This window comes from Lithobates pipiens, unplaced genomic scaffold, assembly GCF_037356315.1.
Source record: "Lithobates pipiens isolate NorthernLeopardFrog02 unplaced genomic scaffold, aLitPip1_a1.2 Scaffold_1, whole genome shotgun sequence".
Classification (NCBI taxonomy): Eukaryota; Metazoa; Chordata; class Amphibia; order Anura; family Ranidae; genus Lithobates; species Lithobates pipiens.
Window position 1 is genome coordinate 227,539,766 of NW_027507685.1, and position 18,127 is coordinate 227,557,892.

Here is an 18,127-nt window from a genome sequence, read left to right on the forward strand (position 1 = left end):
TTTCTACATGTGGAGAAGAGGGACTGAAGCAATCTTTTACCCATCTCATTCACATATATGCAATAGGGAGTCTATGTCTGTATGCATTTTGTTGAAATAATATTTGTTGGCTTTGGGAAACTCTCTGGAAAATCTGAAACTTCTCACTTGCAGTGGGGCTGGGGAAAAGGTTAACGACTCGTTTAGGTGGAGGGAAAAAGTACTTCTACTTACCTGATCCTCTGCTCTCTGTGGTGAACTTCCCCTCTGTGTCCTTACATCCAATGTAAGGCTATGGAAGGTTCAATAAGAATAATAATATTGCTATAGCAGGCAGTTGCATGAACTTTTCTAAAAATATTGTATGCATTTTGATTACCCTGGATATGAACTCGTTGGTAAATGCAAAAGCAAGTAAGTAAAAAGGGTCCGACCTGGATCTGCATATGAGAAGAATGTTATCCCCGATGGTGGCTTGTGTATTTTAAGTGTTTTGTATTTTTAGACATTTACATTTTTGCATCTTATGTACAGTAGCTAATCTGTTGAAGAAAACCATTATAATTTGGTGAATAAAACATTCAGATTTTGTTTGTTGGCTTGTGGAAATATGAATATTTGCGCTTGCAGTGTCTGCACTACGAGGGGTTAATTGTTTGTTCAGAAAAATGGGAGAGCTTTAACTTACCCGATCCTCCACTCCCCCCCATGTTTCCATGGTGGACTGTCCATCAGCATCCTTACATCCAATACAGGGCTATGGAAAGTAGAAAATGTATATTACTATAGTAGGCAGTTACATGAACTTTTCTAAAAAAATTATTTTGTCATTTTTTTTTATTTTAGATACTGAAAATTCCTGGATAATTGCAATATCAGGTAAGTAAAAGGGGGGTCCTACCTGGATCTGAACATTAGAAGAATTTAATTCTCTGGTAGCTTGTGTATTTCAATATTTTAAGTGTTTTGTACAGTATTTTTGTAAACTAACTGTGCATTTTTATATAGCTACACTTTTGAAGAAGACTGTTATAATGTAATGGATGAAACATTACAATTTTACAATAAGACCCCTTTCATACTGGGGCGTTTTTCAGGCGCTTTAGCGTTAAAAAAAGCGCCTGAAAGAAGCTGCAACTGCAATCCCAAGGTAAAAGCCGGAGTGCTTTCACACTGAGGTGCTGCGCTGGCAGGGCGTCAAAAAAAGTCCTGCAAGCAGCTTCTTTGCAGCGTTTTTGGAGCGGTGAATACAACGCTCCTAAAGCGCCCCTTCCCATTGAAATCAATGGGAAGCGCCTGAAAAACTCCTGAAAAACGCCTGAAAAACGCTATTGGCAGCAGCGCTTTTAACCCTTTATTTGGCCACTATCAGGGGTTAAAAGCGCCCCAATAATGCTTGAAAAACGCTGGTAAAGCGCTGTTAGTTTAAGCGGCGCTTTACGAGCGTTTTTTGGGCGCTGAGATTGTGAAAGGGCTCTTAAAGCACTTGGGCTTTCACATTGGGACTGCAGATGAGGCTTCTTTCAAGCACTTTACAGGCGCTTTTTTTAACGCTAAAGCGCATGAAAAGCGCCTGAAAAACGTCTGAAAAACGCCCCAGTGTGAAAGGGGTCTTAAGCGGTGCTTTACGACCCCTTTCACACGCCAATAGCGTGGGCGGTAAACTATTTTTAGCGGCGTTTTACTGCCGGATTTGCGGCGGATTTGCGGCGCATTTCGGACGCTAGCGGGGAGCTTTTACCCCCCGCTAGCGGCCGCGAAAGGGTTAAAACTGCCGGCAATACGCCGCAATAGCGACGTTTTGCCGGCGGTAATACAGCGCTGCCCCATTGATTTCAATGGGGAGCAGCGGTGGAGGAGCGGTAAACGCACCGCTCCTTCACCGATCCAAAGAAGCTGCTGGCAGGACTTTTTTCTGACATCCTGCCAGCGCACCGCTGTAGTGTGAAAGCCCTTGGGCTTTCACACTACACACAATGGTGCAGCTTCTTTAGGGCGTTTTGCAGGCACTATTTCTAACGCTATATCGCTTGCAAAACGCCCTGGTGTGAAAGGGGTCTACAAGCGTTTTTCGGGCGCTGACATTGTGAAAGGGCTCTTAAAGCTCTTGGGCTTTCACATTGGGACTGCAGATGAGGCTTCTTTCAAGCGCTTTACAGGCGCTTTTTTTTATGCTAAAGCGCCTGAAAAACGCCTGAAAAATGCCCCAGTGTGAAAGGGGTCTAATAGTAACATTTGTTGGCTTGATTTAAAGTGAGCTCAGAAACTGAATTTATAGAGTGGAGATTTGCATAGGGGGCATCTATTAGGGCTTGTTTAAATGAAGTTAGGGAGGCTATAAAAACCCTGTCGTTTTACCACCCCTTAACTACCCGCTTTAGCTGCAGAGCCTGGAGGTGTACACATGGTATGGCCATGATGCTTGGCTTCAGAATTTTACCCCCTGTCCTTTTTGGCTAGTGCTACGCAAGCACCCCACAGCTGGTGCAATGAAACCAGAAAAGCCGATCGAGCGAGTCTCTGGTTAATCCCCACACACACTAGTCGGGTGCTAGCCCAGCTCACATGCTGTATAACATAAGGAAATAATTCCGGACGGCTGCACTTCCAAGAATCCTTTTATTGAAGCTTCATATGACAAGTGATTAACAGATGGAGCAGGGGACAAAGCTGGTGCAGTTCATGCGGTTGTGGCATGCTAGTGCGGCCTCCAAGAGGTTAAAATAGTCAGTGAGGTGATCATACCACATCTCCTCACCACATATCAAATGCTTTCTGAAGTGCTTGTCTGGTATGTGAGGCATTCCTGTCCCTACAAAACAAACAAAAAAGGCACCTCTAATAGAAGGCTTTAATAGCCCAAAGGAGTTTAAAATGGACTAGAAACAAGATAAAAACAAGGCTCATCAGGGTAAGTATGGTGAAATGGTGATCCAGCATCAAGGTAGTCCCGGTTAAGTGGTCCTGGAGGTGGTCCAGTGTGCAGCAGGAAATCCCAGCTGACCATCAGAGGGGAACAGCCACACTGACAGGACCAGCGTGGAAGGCAGGACCCAGAAGTGATGTCAGTGGAAGAAGACCGGAACCAGCATGGAAAGCCTTAACCGGAATTGACGCAAAGGGGGCGGAGTGTGTTTAAGAGCATCTATTGTATTGATGGGGAACCTTGGCAACCCAGATGTTTTGGCACTACATTTCCCATGATGCTCAACTACAGTGCATGGGCTTTATGGGAAATGTAGATCCAAAACATGTGGGGTGCCAAAGTTCGCCCTCACTGGTCTATTGGCTCCTTCATACCAATAGCATTGGTACCATACCAATACCATACTACTCACACGGTCGGGCTCTCCGGGGCGATGCAGAGCAGAGAGATCACTCCGATGCTTAGAAGAAGACCGCCCTCTCCTGAATCTCCCTGTACATCCTTCTTCTCTGTGCCCAGTGCCTGCCAATACAATCGCTTCTCCTCTAGGCCAATTGGGTCTCAGGACCTGCTTCCAGATTGGCCTGGAGGAGAATCAGAAAGACAATAGCGAATATAAATTTGCTACTGTCACACAACTGGCTTGGCTCAGGGCGCAGTGCTCTGCCCCCCGAACCCATCCTTTTTTTCAAGCTAATTAGAGCCTCTGGCTCTAATTACATGCTTAAAAAAAACAAAAAAAATTGGAATCCGTGTGTCCGGCGCTTCGGAATGTAGATTAGGGGCCGGATGCATGGGTTAGGGAGGCTGTGCCCCATATGGAGCGGCCACCACTGGTCTTCACCCAAAGGTTAAATTATTGTTTATGTTACGGGGGACAGAAAATGCAGTTATACTCCCCTGACAGCCAATGATGAAATCAAAGTGCCTGTGACTGGAAGAGAAGAGATCTTGGAGGACCAGTTGTGCAGCTGGGAGGAAGTGTGCAGGAGCTGCGGAAAGGGTAAGTATAACTGCTTCTTCTGTTCCCCTAGAACTAAATTAGAATTTATCCGGTGCTGTGCCAGGGAGCCCCACTGCAAGGGTAACTTTTTACCAAACCTCAGCTTTAAGGAGTAAAGCTCGCCATACATGGTTAGATTTGAAATCGTAACTTACAAAAAAATTTTACTTAGCGTGCCATACATATATATACAATTTTCTTGTTCAATTTTCCTTTAGATTTACCAAAATCATATAATATGACGTAAAATTGAATCACTTTCAATTTGTATGTAATCAGGCAGACCCTTGCACTACATAGTCAAATCTAAAGAAAATTGAACAAGAAAACTGTATAATGTATGGGCACCTAAAAACCCTTTCTCGTCAGCAGTATATAGCAGTCTTTTGACTTCTATCAGTAAATAATTTTATAAATGATTTGAATAAGGTATGCATTCAGTGACTTGCCTCATGCAAAGTCCCATTTCTTTCCTCCTTTTGTTGTATACATATCAGGGATGGAGGCTTGTCATTGTTACAATCAGGTTGTGTTAGGTCGCATTCACTATATTCTATCAGTGTCTGGTTAAAGCTTGTAGGTGGAGTTTTCTGAGCATGTGCAGCCTGACTCCATAGACTCTTAGTTACCAGGAAATGATTAGGAGTCAGTGGAAGTAGGGGAGGATCGGAGAAGACAAACAGCCTTTTTTTTCTTTTGTGGAGGATTAATCCCTTAGGTTACACAGCGAGTATAACAAGCATGCTTTTCTGCATATACAGACTGATTTTACTGTTATGGGTTTAGTAACACTTTAACTCCATACATACAAAACATACAGTATTTCACAAAAATTAACACACCCTTCACATTTTTGTAAATATTTTATTATATCTCTTCATGCGACAACACTGAAGAAATGCCACTTTGCTACAATGTAAAGTAGTGAGTGTACAGCTTGTATAACAGTGTAAATTTGCTGTCCCCTCAAAATAACTCAACACTCACCCATTAATGCCTAAACTGCTGGCAACAAAAGTGAGTACACCCATAAGTGAAAATTTCCTAATTGGGCCAATTAGCCATGTTCCTTCCCCGGTGTCATAGGACTTGTTAGTGTTACAAGGTCTCAGGTGTGAATGGGGAGCAGGCACGTTAAATTTGGTGTTATCGCTCTCACTCTCTCATACTGGTCACTGGAATTTCAACATGGCACCTCATGGCAAAGAACTCTCTGAGGATCTGAAAAAAAGAATTTTTGCTTTACATGAAGATGGCCTAGGCTATAAGAAAATTGCCAAGACCCTGAAAATTAGCTGCAGCATGGTGGCCAAGACCATACAGCGGTTTAACAGGACAGGTTCCACTGAGAAAAGGCCTTGCCATGGTTGACCAAAGAAGTTGAGTGCACGTGCTCAGCGCCATATCCAGAAGTTGTCTTTGGGAAATAGACATATGAGTGCTGCCAGCATTGCTTCAGAGGTTGAAGGGATGGGGGGTCAGCCTGTCAGTGCTCAGACCATATGCCGCACATTGCATCAAATTGGTCTGCATGGTTGTCGTCCCAGAAGGAAGCCTCTTCTAAAGATGATGCACAAGAAAGCCGCAAAAATTTTCTGAAGACAAGCAGACTAAGGACCTGGACCAGGTGAGGAGTACAAAGACAAGCGTGTCTTGCCTACAGTCAAGCATGGTGGTGGGAGTGTCATGGTCTGGGGCTGCATGTGTGCTGCCGGTGTTCTGCCATATAGCGTCTGTCCATTGGATAGTGTCTGTCCCATACTGCGCAGTACGGAGCAGAAGCAGATTCGGAAATCATCCAAGTGGACATAGGGCTGCAAATATTAGAGGGCCCCTCACGGGCTTGCTTCGCTCACCACGCTACAGGCACTGCCTCGCTGCACTTGGCTCTTTTTATTCCAACTCCATGTCCACTTGGATGGTGGGGCTAGAACCTGGACTCACAGCGCAGGCGCCTTTCATCTTTTCGGAATCTGTGTGTCCTGTGTACTGCGCATGCGCAGTACACAGCGGACACTATCCGATGGGGGACACAATGTGATAGGACACCGGCACTGGGGAGCTACAGTTCATTGAGGGAACCATGAATGCCAACACATATGTGACATACTGAAGCAGAACATGATTCCCTCCCTTTGGAGACTGGGCCGCAGGACAATATTCCAATATGATAACCACCACAAACACACCTCCAAGATGATCACTGCCCTGTTAAAGAAGCTGAGGGTAAAGGTGATGGACTGGCCAAGCATGTCTACAGACCTAAGCCCTATTGAGCGTCTGTGAGGTATCCTCAAATGGAAGGTGTAGGCGTACAAGGTCTCCAACATCCACCAGATCTGTGATGTCATCATGGAGGAGTGGAAGAGGACTCCAGTGGCAACCTGTGAAGTTCTGGTGACCTCCATGCCCAAGAGGGTTAAGTCAGTGCTGGAAAATAATGGTGGCCACACAAAATATTGACACTTTGGGCCCAATTTGGACATTTTACTTAGGGGTGTACTCGCTTTTGTTGTTATTGAGTTATTTTGAGGGGACAGCAAATTTAAACTGTAATACAAGCTGTACACTCACTACTTTACATTGTAGCAAAGTGTAATTTCTTCAGTGTTGTCACATGAAAAGATAGAATAAAATATTTACAAAAATGTGAGGGGTGTACTCACTTTTGTGAGATACTATACATTTCAAGTATTTTAATAAACTTTGTAGCAGATTTCTACCTGTTTTTTGCTCTGAAAAGCTGTTTGTTGTGTGCAGAGGGAATCTGAATGGGAGTGACTTTTTCATTATTAATCAGCTGATTTCAGACTACTAATGAAGAAAGTGCAGGGTCTGCACCCCTTTTAGTGATTAAACCTTTTGGGAATATGTTGCCAAAGATAAAAATTTTGTTGCAGAAATTGCCTAAAAATCTCACCTGTATCTTAGTGCAGACTTCGGGGAAATCAGTGAGCCAATCACACAAGCAGGAAATTACATTTCTGGGGAAGTTCTGTGCACCAATGTTTTATGGAGCACCTCCAGGTTGCCATATTGCATTGAATCTTATATATTGCACTGTAAAATGACAGCACTGCATATTGAAAGGGAAAGGTCATTTTAACCACTTGACCACGGGGCACTTAAACACCCTTAATAACCAGACCAATTTTCAGCTTTCGGTGCTCTCACATTTTGAATGGCAATTACTCAGTCATACAACACTGTACCCATATGAAATTTTTGTCCTTTTTTCCACACAAATAGAGCTTTCTTTTGGTGGTATTTAATCACCGCTGGGTTTTTTATTTTTTGTGCTATAAAAGAAAAAAGACCGAAAATTCTGTAAAAAAATGATTTTTTTTTCGTTTCTGTTATACAATTTAGCAGATTAGTAATTTTTCTTCATAAATTTTGGCCAAAATTTATACTACTACATATCTTTGGTAAAAATAAGTACAAATTGGTGGATATTTGGTCTTTGTGAAAGTTATAGGGTCCACAAGCTATGGTGCCAATATCTGAAAATTGATGACACCTGCACGACTGACGGCCTATCTCATTTCTTGAGACCCTAACATGCCATAAAAGTACAAATACCCCCCAAATGACCCCTTTTTGGAAAGAAGACATTCCAAGGTATTTAGTAAGAGGCATGATGAGTTTTTTGAAGTTGTCATTTTTTCCCACAATCCCACAAAATCAAGATTTTTTTTTCACAAAATTGCCATATTATCAGTTTATTTCTCACACACAGCATATGCATACCACAAATTACACCCCAAAACAAATTCTGCTATTACTCCCGAGTACGGCGATACCACATGTGTGAGACTTTTACACAGCGTGGCCACATACAGAGGCCCAACATGCAGGGAGCACCATCAGACGTTCTGGAGCACCCAGGACAATTCTGACATTTCTCTCCTACATGTAAAAATCATAATTTATTTGCTAGAAAATTACATAGAACCCCAAACATTATATATGTTTTTTTAGCAAAGACCCTGGAGAATACAATGGTGGTCATTGTAACTTTTTATCTCGCAGGGTATTTGCTCAGCAATTTTCCAAACGCGTTTTTTTTGGAAAAAAAAACAGCTTTGTGCTTAAAAAAAAAATAAAAACAGTAAAGTTAGCCTAATTTTTACATAGTGTGAATGATGAAGTTACGCTGAGTAAATAGATACCTAACATGTCACTCTTCAAAATTGCACAGACGTGTGGAATGGCGCCAAACGTTGCTACTTAAAAATCCCCATAGGCGACGCTTTAAATTTCTTTACTGGTTAAATGTTTTGAGTTACAGAGGAGTTCTAGAGCTAGAATTATTGCTCTCACTCTAACGTTCGCATCGATACCTCACATGTGTGGTTTGAACACCGTTTTCATATGTGGGCGGGACTTACGTATGCGTTCGCTTCTGCATGTGAGGACATGAGGACAGGGGCGCTTTAAAAAATTTTTTTATTATTGTTCATTTTACTTTATTTATTTTAGTTTGACATTTTTTTTCCCCAAAAATAAATTTTTTGATCACTTTTATTCCTATTACAAGGAATGCAAACATCCCTTGCATCCCTAGGAATATGGCATGACATGTCCTCTTTACAGTGAGATATGGGGTCAATAAGACCCCGCATCTCACCTCTAGGCTGGGAAGCCTGAAATAAAAAAAATAAAAAAAAGATTCTGGCTTTGATCTTATTGGCGAGTCGGTAGAAGCACCGGAGGGCGGCAAGAGGGGGGGGGGATGTCCCCTCTAGCCTCCTGTAAGAACAATCAAGCAGCGGAACAGCTGCTATTATTGTTCTTATGGTGTAGGGAATCGTCGGCTAAAAAAGTTAATATCTGATGAATGATCATTCAGATAATCCTGCACAAAGTCAAGGACATCATATGACGGCTGGCTGAGTATTACAGGGTATCACCGACTATGGCTGGGTATTGCAGTGTATCACCGAGTATGGCTGGGGATTGCAGGATATCACAGGCTATGGCTGGGGATTGCAGGGTATCTCCAAGTATGGCTGGGTATGGCAATTTATGGCAGAGTATTGGCAGGGTAATGCAGAGTATTGCAGAGTATTGGCAGGGTATTGCAGAGTATTGGCAGGGTATTGCAGAGTACTTCATGGATTAAATGCTCATTTGTCTAAATAACTTATCCCTGACTCCCCAGGAAGCTGGAACTGACATTTGCTGTTTGATGCTACTGGGATGTTGGAGGGTCCTCACCATCCTCCCATGTGATGCAAAACTGCTAGTCCTGGATTGTGGACTATGATATCAGAGAGCTATGAACAGCTTGGCAGCAAAGTCTAGGGCTTTGGGGGTACAGTTGCATGCAGGGGAGAGAGTCCACAGGAGTGAGTAGAGGGGATTCATGTTTTTTTTTCTTTCACTGTCTGTAGTTTGATTTTAGATTATGCAGCCATTTCAGTTATCAGAAGTGGAGTTTTTCTTTAATTTGTAAGCACTTGTCTGCCTGAAAAGCACCTTATAGAGTTTCATCCAACAATGTTTGTATATTATCACTATCATTTATTTATTTTGTGTTTTTTCATAACAGTCATAACAGTCTTTGCCGTCTGCTTTATTGTTGTCATTGCCTTTCTTTGGAATATGAATTTATCTGGTAAGTATGAAAAAAAACAAAAGAAAAAAAAACTGCAAATAAAAAAGTGGACATGTTGCTCGTAGCAGTCAGTCATATTTGTTTTTTTCTAATTTCCCTAACCTTGGTCGGCAAACAAATGCTACATCTTACTGTGTGCTATGGCCAGGAAAATAACTTTTCTTAGTTTTTCAATAAAGCAGTTTCAAATGTCACTTTATGCAACAGACCCCATCTGCATGGACAGTATAGCAAATTACAGACTTGACAAAATCTGAAGGCAATTTCATGCTATAAGACAGGGTTTTTAACCCTGGAGTGCCGTAAAGAGTCCACAGGGGCGCCGCGGCAAAGTTACACACAGCCCAGTACTGACCGATCAAGATTTCCACTGTTAACTTCTGTGTACAAAGGACAAACAAGATATTTGGGGGGCACACCCTAAAAGATGCATTAAAGGTGGTGCAGCCATAAGACCATACAACAGAACAAAATATTATAGCGCACACATGCAAAAAAGACATTTACGTCCTGCAAGGCTTATTTAAAACACCTAGACATTTTCAAAAAACATTATCAAAAAATATGGGGATTTGGTCCCACCATATTACAATATGGTGCTTAAGCCCACTTACTGCGACAAAGTACCCCATGATTAGTGGGTCCTGCACTATCCATAGACTGGGAGATCCTGCTTCTCTGAACCATGGGAGCAATACACTCCTCTATATGGGAGAACAAGAGGTCTCAGCCCATGACACAAGTGGACACTAATGAGAGGCACTGATGAGGGAGTGGGGTGCTCCTCACCCAAAAAGGATTTGGTCAGAATCCATACAATAGACAAACTAGATATTTGGGGGGCACACCCTACAAGATGCAGGAGAGATCACATCCGGCATCCTCCCAGCTCTCTCCCATGTTCTACCAACCGATAAGGGTAAGTCAGCTTTGCTTGCACAGAGTTTTCAGTTTTGCCTGCAAACATGCAGAGAACAACATAGAGGAGGAGTGACCCAGGAGGATGCCACATGTGATCTCTCCCACTCCTTTGTACACAGAAGTTGACAGTGTAAATCTATAATGATCGGCCAGTACTGGGCTGTGTGTAATTTAGCTGTGGCAAGGGACAAGAGCGAGGCTTTAGGAGGGGCGATTTGTGCTGGGAAGGGGGTTATGTACTAGCAGGGGGGATTTGTACTAGGAGGAGGGATTTGTACTAGGAGGGGGGATTTGTGGGTGTAATTTGTGCTAGCTGGGGGGGATTGGAGGAATTTACAACCTACTGACCTAAATCTGCCTTGCAAGCTACATTTTAGGGCTTGTTCACACCAGGTGCAGTGCGGTAATGTGTGTTAAATTACGCATTTTCTCGCACCACACAAAAATGCATAGCCTTTTCCCGTTGTGTGCTGGTGCCGTTATTTCTTAATCACAGCCACCAAGTGCATGTAGGGTTATGCTCACTAAAACACAGATTTTTTTTCTTATCGGGGCTAGATAGGTTAGAATGTTGGTGGCCATAGATGCAGGGATTTTAGTTTTTGCATGGACTTCTACTTTAATATCTATCTTGTTTTTGGTGAACCTTGAACTTCTTGCTCCTGCCATGAACTTCCTATTTAAAGTGGAGGGCCACCCTGAAAAAAAAAAAATATTAAAAATTAAAAAAAATCTAAAAAAAAAAAAAAAAGAATTTTTTTTTATTTTTTTACTTACCAGAAATGCCTGTTGCTAGGCACATAATCCTAATCTTCCTCTTCCTCCTCCGCTGAGATGTTCTTTCTTCTCTCCTCGTCGCATTGTCTTCTGGGAAATGGGTCGCGCTGTGTTCTGGGAACTGTGTGTTCCAGAACACAGCGCGTCCCATTCACAAAGCGCTGCGCGACTCGCGCATGCGCAGTAGGAGACGGGCAGTGAAGCCGTAAGGCTCCACTGCCTGTTTCCCTTAGAAGGAAGGAGTGTTTGCAGCTGCTGACTTTTAATTATTTTATTTTTTTTAAACGGCCCTCCTCTTTAAGCCATGTCTTTACACTTCCTGTTTGCCAGAATATTTTGCTTATTTCAGCCAATACCTTGCTCCTTATGCTCCTGCTACTGTGTGTATTTTCACTACCACTTATTACTGACCTTTGGCTTATTTCTGGACTATGCTCCTGCTTGATCCCAACCTGCAACCACTTGTTACCGACCTTTGGCTTGTTTACAAACTACGCATCTGCTACACTACAGCATCCCAGCTTGCTCACCTCCTAATGGGGCGATCTGAGGACTGCGATTCAGTACCAGCACACAGCAAAACCTATCCCCACCATTAGGAGCTTTGATAAAGACTGGATAGTGCTTAGACCCAATGCCACGCATGAGTCCGCATCACCCAATGGGACCTGCTCATATATTTAACATGCTGGTTTCTGTGTGAGCTTTTCCATTGCTATAGCTGCTGGCTTCTGAGCCCGACCCTTGACCGTGACAACACTCACTCTTTATTCAAAATAGTCTCTTAACAAATGTTTCTTGAACAAATATTCTTTCAACTTTATGTGTGTAATCAGGTTTCTTCTGTTTATTTCAGGAAAGGAGACTTGTAAAAAGCTTCATGAAACTTGCTGTAAGTGGCATTTATTTCATAGTGTTTTTATGCTGTTTATATGTTTATTTTGTACAACGTGTTTAGCAGCATTCTCAGGATTATGGAATATCTTTATAACCAATCTCGGAGGAAAAGAGATACAAGAATATACTTTTATGGCTTTTTTAACGCTGTCTGTATGTTTAGAGTTCTCCCCATTTGACCCCCTACTTGAGTTCAGATCCACTCTTTTTCTTATCTTTCATTTCCCTGAAGAGAGGTTGCCCCCCTCCTAAGGCATACTAAGCCACATGCTGTTGGCAGGACAATAATAAAATACATTTAACTCCTGCCAGTTGCTACCAGCAACCAAATCCAGGGGGACATAGGGGGACAACTTACCTAAGGGAGACCCCCCTGGCAAGGCACCTTGTCCTCTTGTTGAAGAAGAAAAGGGTCTCTTTCCCATAACCTGACCCAGTGGTAGTTGAGGTCTGCGAGAAGGAGTTTATCAGAATCTGGAAGCCCTCTTTAACCGCTTGCTGACCATATAACTTACATATATGGCGGCAAAGCTCATGTACCTAGTATGTGATCCTGCACTTCCGTGTCTGGGGCACGCATGTGCACCGCTGGCCCCCACTCCCGCTGTGATTTTACACAGGGGGAGATGATCTGCGGGTACCGTGGACTTGTTGTCTGTGTGCATCTGATGATCATTAGACAGAGAGCCAGAATGGCGATCTGCCTTTTTTACATAGGCAGATCACCGTTCTGTCAGTAGGGAAGGCATGCATCCTGTGTTGCTGCAAAGCAGGGACATGGATCAATGCCTTCTTATAGTAAAAGCATACAGTACACAAGCACTGGCTAGGCACACAGTTAACCCTTTGATTGCCCCTGATGTTAACCCCTTCCCAGCCAGTGTCAAGAGTACAGTAACAGTGCATATTTTTCAGCACTGATCACTGTATTAGTGTCACTGGTCCGCAAAATGTGTCAAAAGTGTCAAATAGTGTCCGATTTGTCTGCCGCAATATCGCAGTCTCAATATAAGTCACTGATTGCCGCCATTACTATATAAAAAAAATAAAAATAAAATTTATATATAGATTATATATATATATATATATATATATATATATATATCTATTCCATAGTTTATAGACACTAAAATGTTTGCGCAAACCAAGCACTATAGGTTTATTGGGATTTTTTACCAATAGAATGTAGCAGAATACATATTGGCCTAAATTAATAAAATAATTTGATTTTTTACATTTTTTATTGGATATGGTTTATAGCACAAAGTGTAAAAATGTATTTTTTTAAATTGGCAGTGTCGCACGACCGCTGAATTGTCAGTTAAAGTAGCGCAGTGCGGTATTGCAAAAGATGGCCTAATCATAAAAGGGGGTAAATCTTACGGAGGCCAAGTGGTTAACAGATATCAGCCCCCTTGTTCATAAAAGATGTCAAGTGTAAAAAAAAAATACACAGTGAGTTTAAAAGTTCTAATAAAAAAAAAATGTGAGATGATGTACATTCATTGTCAAAATCACATTGTCCAATTATATAGAGCCGCATCATGCCCACCCAAAAGAAGAAAAAAAAATGCCGCCCAAATGATAGGTTCAGCGGATGACAGCTGTTATAAATAAAGGGGCAGGGTCTCCCCGGGTGATGTCATTTTCCATATATGGTCAACAATATGGCTGTGACATGACAGGTCAAACCTTAAGCTCATCTTTACAATGCAAATGAAATATAGTTGGTTTGTGGTTGCTTGCATCTTAAGCAGTTAGTCAGTGTCATTTACCCATTATATGCAATTATATAGGGGTTACCTATGTTTGATGAATAATATATAATTGTATAAGCTTGTTACTTATAGATAGGTAGACTAGGGTTTGGGACACCCAGATATCCTCCTATACCTCATGACTAAGAGGAGGAATCAGCAACTACCATCTTCTTCTAAATTTTATTGGTATTCTTCTTATACCTCTTGGTGCTGACAGCACACAAATATGAAGCCCCTCGGCAGGTGGGCCTTGGCGCCGAGTGGCTGCATATTTGAGTACCACATTGCAAACAGCTGTGCCAAGTGCGTGCACCCTGCGCGCTCCAGACACACTTACCGGCAACTAACAGAAAGCTCCCAATTGCTCCTTGCGTTCAGGAGCTCTTCAATCATGTGACCGCCATACTAGCCAATTACGGTGGTCACATGATCATAAACCCAGCCCCGCCTCCCAGCATCTAAAACACTTTAAAGGGCTGGGAGGCGCCGGCGTCAAGGGGTTAATATCGATTAAGTAGGAGTACACATTAAATTTAAGACCTTTTTAATTTTTCATTGGTGAAATTGGCTAGTCAGACTATGTCATAGTTGTAAATATTGATCAAAGAAGATTTTTGAGCAGATCAAGATTTCTATTTTTTTAACTATACTATTTTTTTCAAAACCAAAGTAACTGACAGATGAGCTGCCCAGAAAGAAGCTGAGGCTGAAGGGGATCCAAATGTGATGGAAGCCTTAAAGAGAGAAGATCATGTGACCGATTCTGTCTGAATGGACTTTAGTTATTTGGTTTACTATGTTTTTTTATCTCGACTGAATAAAAATAAAATAATTATAAATCCAATTGCAGCGCCAAATTTTGGTATACAGTGTAATAACACCACATGTTGAAATTACCAACTATTATTCACAAAAACTGTAACTTATAATTGTATGTGCGCTAGTTCTGTGTTCGAGTGTCAGGAGCGTGTAGCGTTCCTGCTCCATCACAGCTGCTGGTCTCATTCCTGCATCCTGATTTTGGCTGTAGCATTCTTCTTGTCAAGGTGATTAATGTAGCCAGTGTCTGGTTGGAGACCAAACCGTATTTAAGCCAGCCAAGCCTGCAGTCACATGCTTGTGATATTGTGTTTAACAGTGATCCAAACTCCCTGTTTGTCTGCTCTGTCTGCTAGTTGGGACAACTTGTTGACAACCTCAGATCGGATATCAAATATGCTTGGAACTCTTCTTGCATTTTGACTAAGGATTTGACAATGACTATTCTAAACCTTGTCTGCCTTGTACCTGGACTGTCGTTGAACCACTCTGCTTGTCTGTCAACCACAAGTACCTATTTGCTGTGCTCCGTTCGCACATCCCCCAGCATGGTAGCCAGGCACTATAGCATTGTGTATAAGTCCTGGGGGCAACTGAGTACCGTTAGGCCTGCTTGCCTTATGGGAAAGGGGGCTGCTATAGGTGAAGAACACAAGAGATAGCTATAGTGCCTGACCACCACCAGTTTGATGTGGTAAGTGTGACATCAAGTTTAAATAAAAATTCTAAAATTATCTATTAGGTGCAACAAATCCATTAAATGAAAAAGTTCAACACACAAGAGATCTTATTGTGAGTCCTGTCAGTACTTAATATGTGGTCTCAATATGTAGTCTACCTATTAGAGTGCCCAGGCGGGGTACAGTGTGTAGGAAGAACTACACATGCATTGAGGGATAGATTACAGGAGCATATATATATATATATATATATATATATATATATATATATATATATAATATCAGAAAATGATGCAAAGGACACATCCTCAGCTCACTTTCAAACTCATCACTAGTGTAGTGGGTAGCACTCTCACCTAGCAGTAAAAAGGGTCACTGGTTCGAATCCCAACCACGACACTACCTGCCTGGTGTTTGCATGTTCTCCCTGTGCCTGTGTGGGTTTCCTCTGGGTACTCTGGTTTCCTCCCACATGCCAAAGACATGTGGGTAGGTTAATTGGCTTTAGTCCAAAAATTGGCCCTGGTATATGAACGTGAGTTGGAGACCTTCGATTGTGGGCTCCTTGAGGGTAGGGACTGACGTGAGTACGCAATGTATGTCTGAATTGATGACACTATATGGGTACCTTAAATAATATAATAGATGAGCATCTTAATCAGATGCAATGTACAGGGATAGGGATAATTATAGACACGCACGCTCACTCAGGTTAAACTGGATGGACTGGTGTCTTTAATCAGCCTTACTAACTATGTAACTATATTAGAGGCCCTGGGAGTATTGTGGGGATATAGAAAACCCCGCTGAATAAAACAATTTATATATGTTTTGTGTAACAATAGTTAAATAATAGCTATAATTTTTAATATATAATAATATATTTATATTAATAATAAATAATAGCTATAATTTTTAATATCAAGTCTGTATCCAGACACTGCTTTAGTTAAGACTGCCAGTGCACTGAATAACATCAGCATTGCTTCAATTAAGAATATTCTAATATTTTATATGGTTCATACTGTATGTATGTATGTATATTGTATATTGTATTCATATGGTTATTAATTACCAATGAAATGCTATGCAGGTCATGTGAGATAGTGTTATTGTTTTCAGAGTGTTAGTGGCTATATTTTTATGCCAATATTGTTTATGGATTTTGTTAATATTGGTGTGCCCTCTGTATGGGGGTGTGCCCTTGTTGGGTTGTGTCAGTGCGAGCAGCCTCTGATGATGTCCCATCGGACAAAATGTGTGGGGCAGAGCTAGCTGTAGCGACTGACTTTATACACTGCTGCCTCTGATCTGAGCAGTGGTGTTGTATGAGTGTGTTTTTATGCTGGCTTTAAAATGTTTTGAGTGCTTGGTTTTAAATGTTTTAATAAAAAGCAACACTATGAGGCCGCTTCCCTTCTTCATTTGATGAAGAACTTAACCTCAATACTGTATTATTGTGTATTTGATGGTCATCGAATCTCATCTCATGATTGGAGGGAATAGCCGCTTATAGTGGAGCATATTTTTCCTGCAACTACCTGCATTGGTGATTGCGATAATTGTTCTTACCAAAGCGATTATACCTCAGTCTATTGAGGTTTATGATCGGGTAAGTGTGTCTTCTCCCTATTACAGGTAACAGGACCCGCAATAAAAAGGATCTCTTGCTTGATGGACTTTTTTCATTTAATGGATTGGTTGTACTTGATGGATTTTTTATTTTATTTTAACTTGAACAAAGAACTAGTTCACATAGGATTGTACATTATTTGTGATTATAAATATTATATATGTTTGGTAATTTAAGCACGTGGTGTTATTACATTGTAACATGCTTATACTATATATTGGCGCTTCAGTTTGGATGTTATCATTTTAGCAGGGACTATCGTTCCCCATTGCCAGTAGCTTATATATATTTTACAACTAGAGTTGACAAATTGCTTGTTAAAAATAAAATAATCACTATTAAAAATATATATATATTGTGATGATGTTTGAAAGCTGAAGACTGTCTGCAGGAGCAACTTATACACAATTATAATGAGCTTTCATTTATGCTGATGTGTTCCAATAAACTTGGCAAAAGCTAGTTTGTTCTTTCAGTCTGTGATTAGCAAGAGAGAAAGAATACACTGCCCATAGAGGGGTGGACTGAGCTGGAACAGGAGCTTAACTTGGAACTATATGTATTTACTGCTGATCGTTCAAGAACTAATAAAGAAAGCATAACATGTCATGGAGGTAGCCCAGCTTTAGATAGAAAACTGAAGTACAGGCGGTCCCCTAGTTACAAACATCTGACTTACAAACGACTCCTACTTACAAACGGAGGGAGACAACAGGGAGTGAGAGGAAATCTACCCCTAGGAAGGAAAATTCTCTCCTGTAAGATTTCTTTTAGGAAAAAGGTGTCTCCACTGATGCTTTATCAGTTAAATCATGATAAAGATGATACATCACCCCCCATACAGTGGGAAACTTTGAAATGTGTACTAAGGGGACTGTTCATCAAGCACGGTTGCAGATTAAAAAGGGAAAAAGAGCAAAGGAAAATTCAACTGATGCTGGAAATTGGGAGACTTGAAAGTAAACATAAACAGAAAATGAAGTCAGAGGACTACATATTATTAAAAGATAAAAGAATCGAGCTGCGGGCCATGCTTGATGAGGAGTCTCTTCGGTTAAGGGATAGGAACAAAACACAATGGTATCAATACGGAAATAAACCGGGGAAACTAT

General features: G+C 41.5%; 1 long non-coding RNA gene across 1 annotated transcript; it reads left to right on the forward strand.

Moving 5' to 3' along the window:
- The first annotated feature begins 823 nt into the window (after positions 1–823).
- LOC143983973 (uncharacterized) lies at positions 824–17,477 on the forward strand. Its single transcript, XR_013274697.1, has 4 exons — positions 824–858; positions 9,472–9,528; positions 12,083–12,118; positions 14,554–17,477. It is a non-coding gene; the product is annotated as an uncharacterized LOC143983973 (long non-coding RNA).
- Positions 17,478–18,127: the final 650 nt, after the last annotated feature.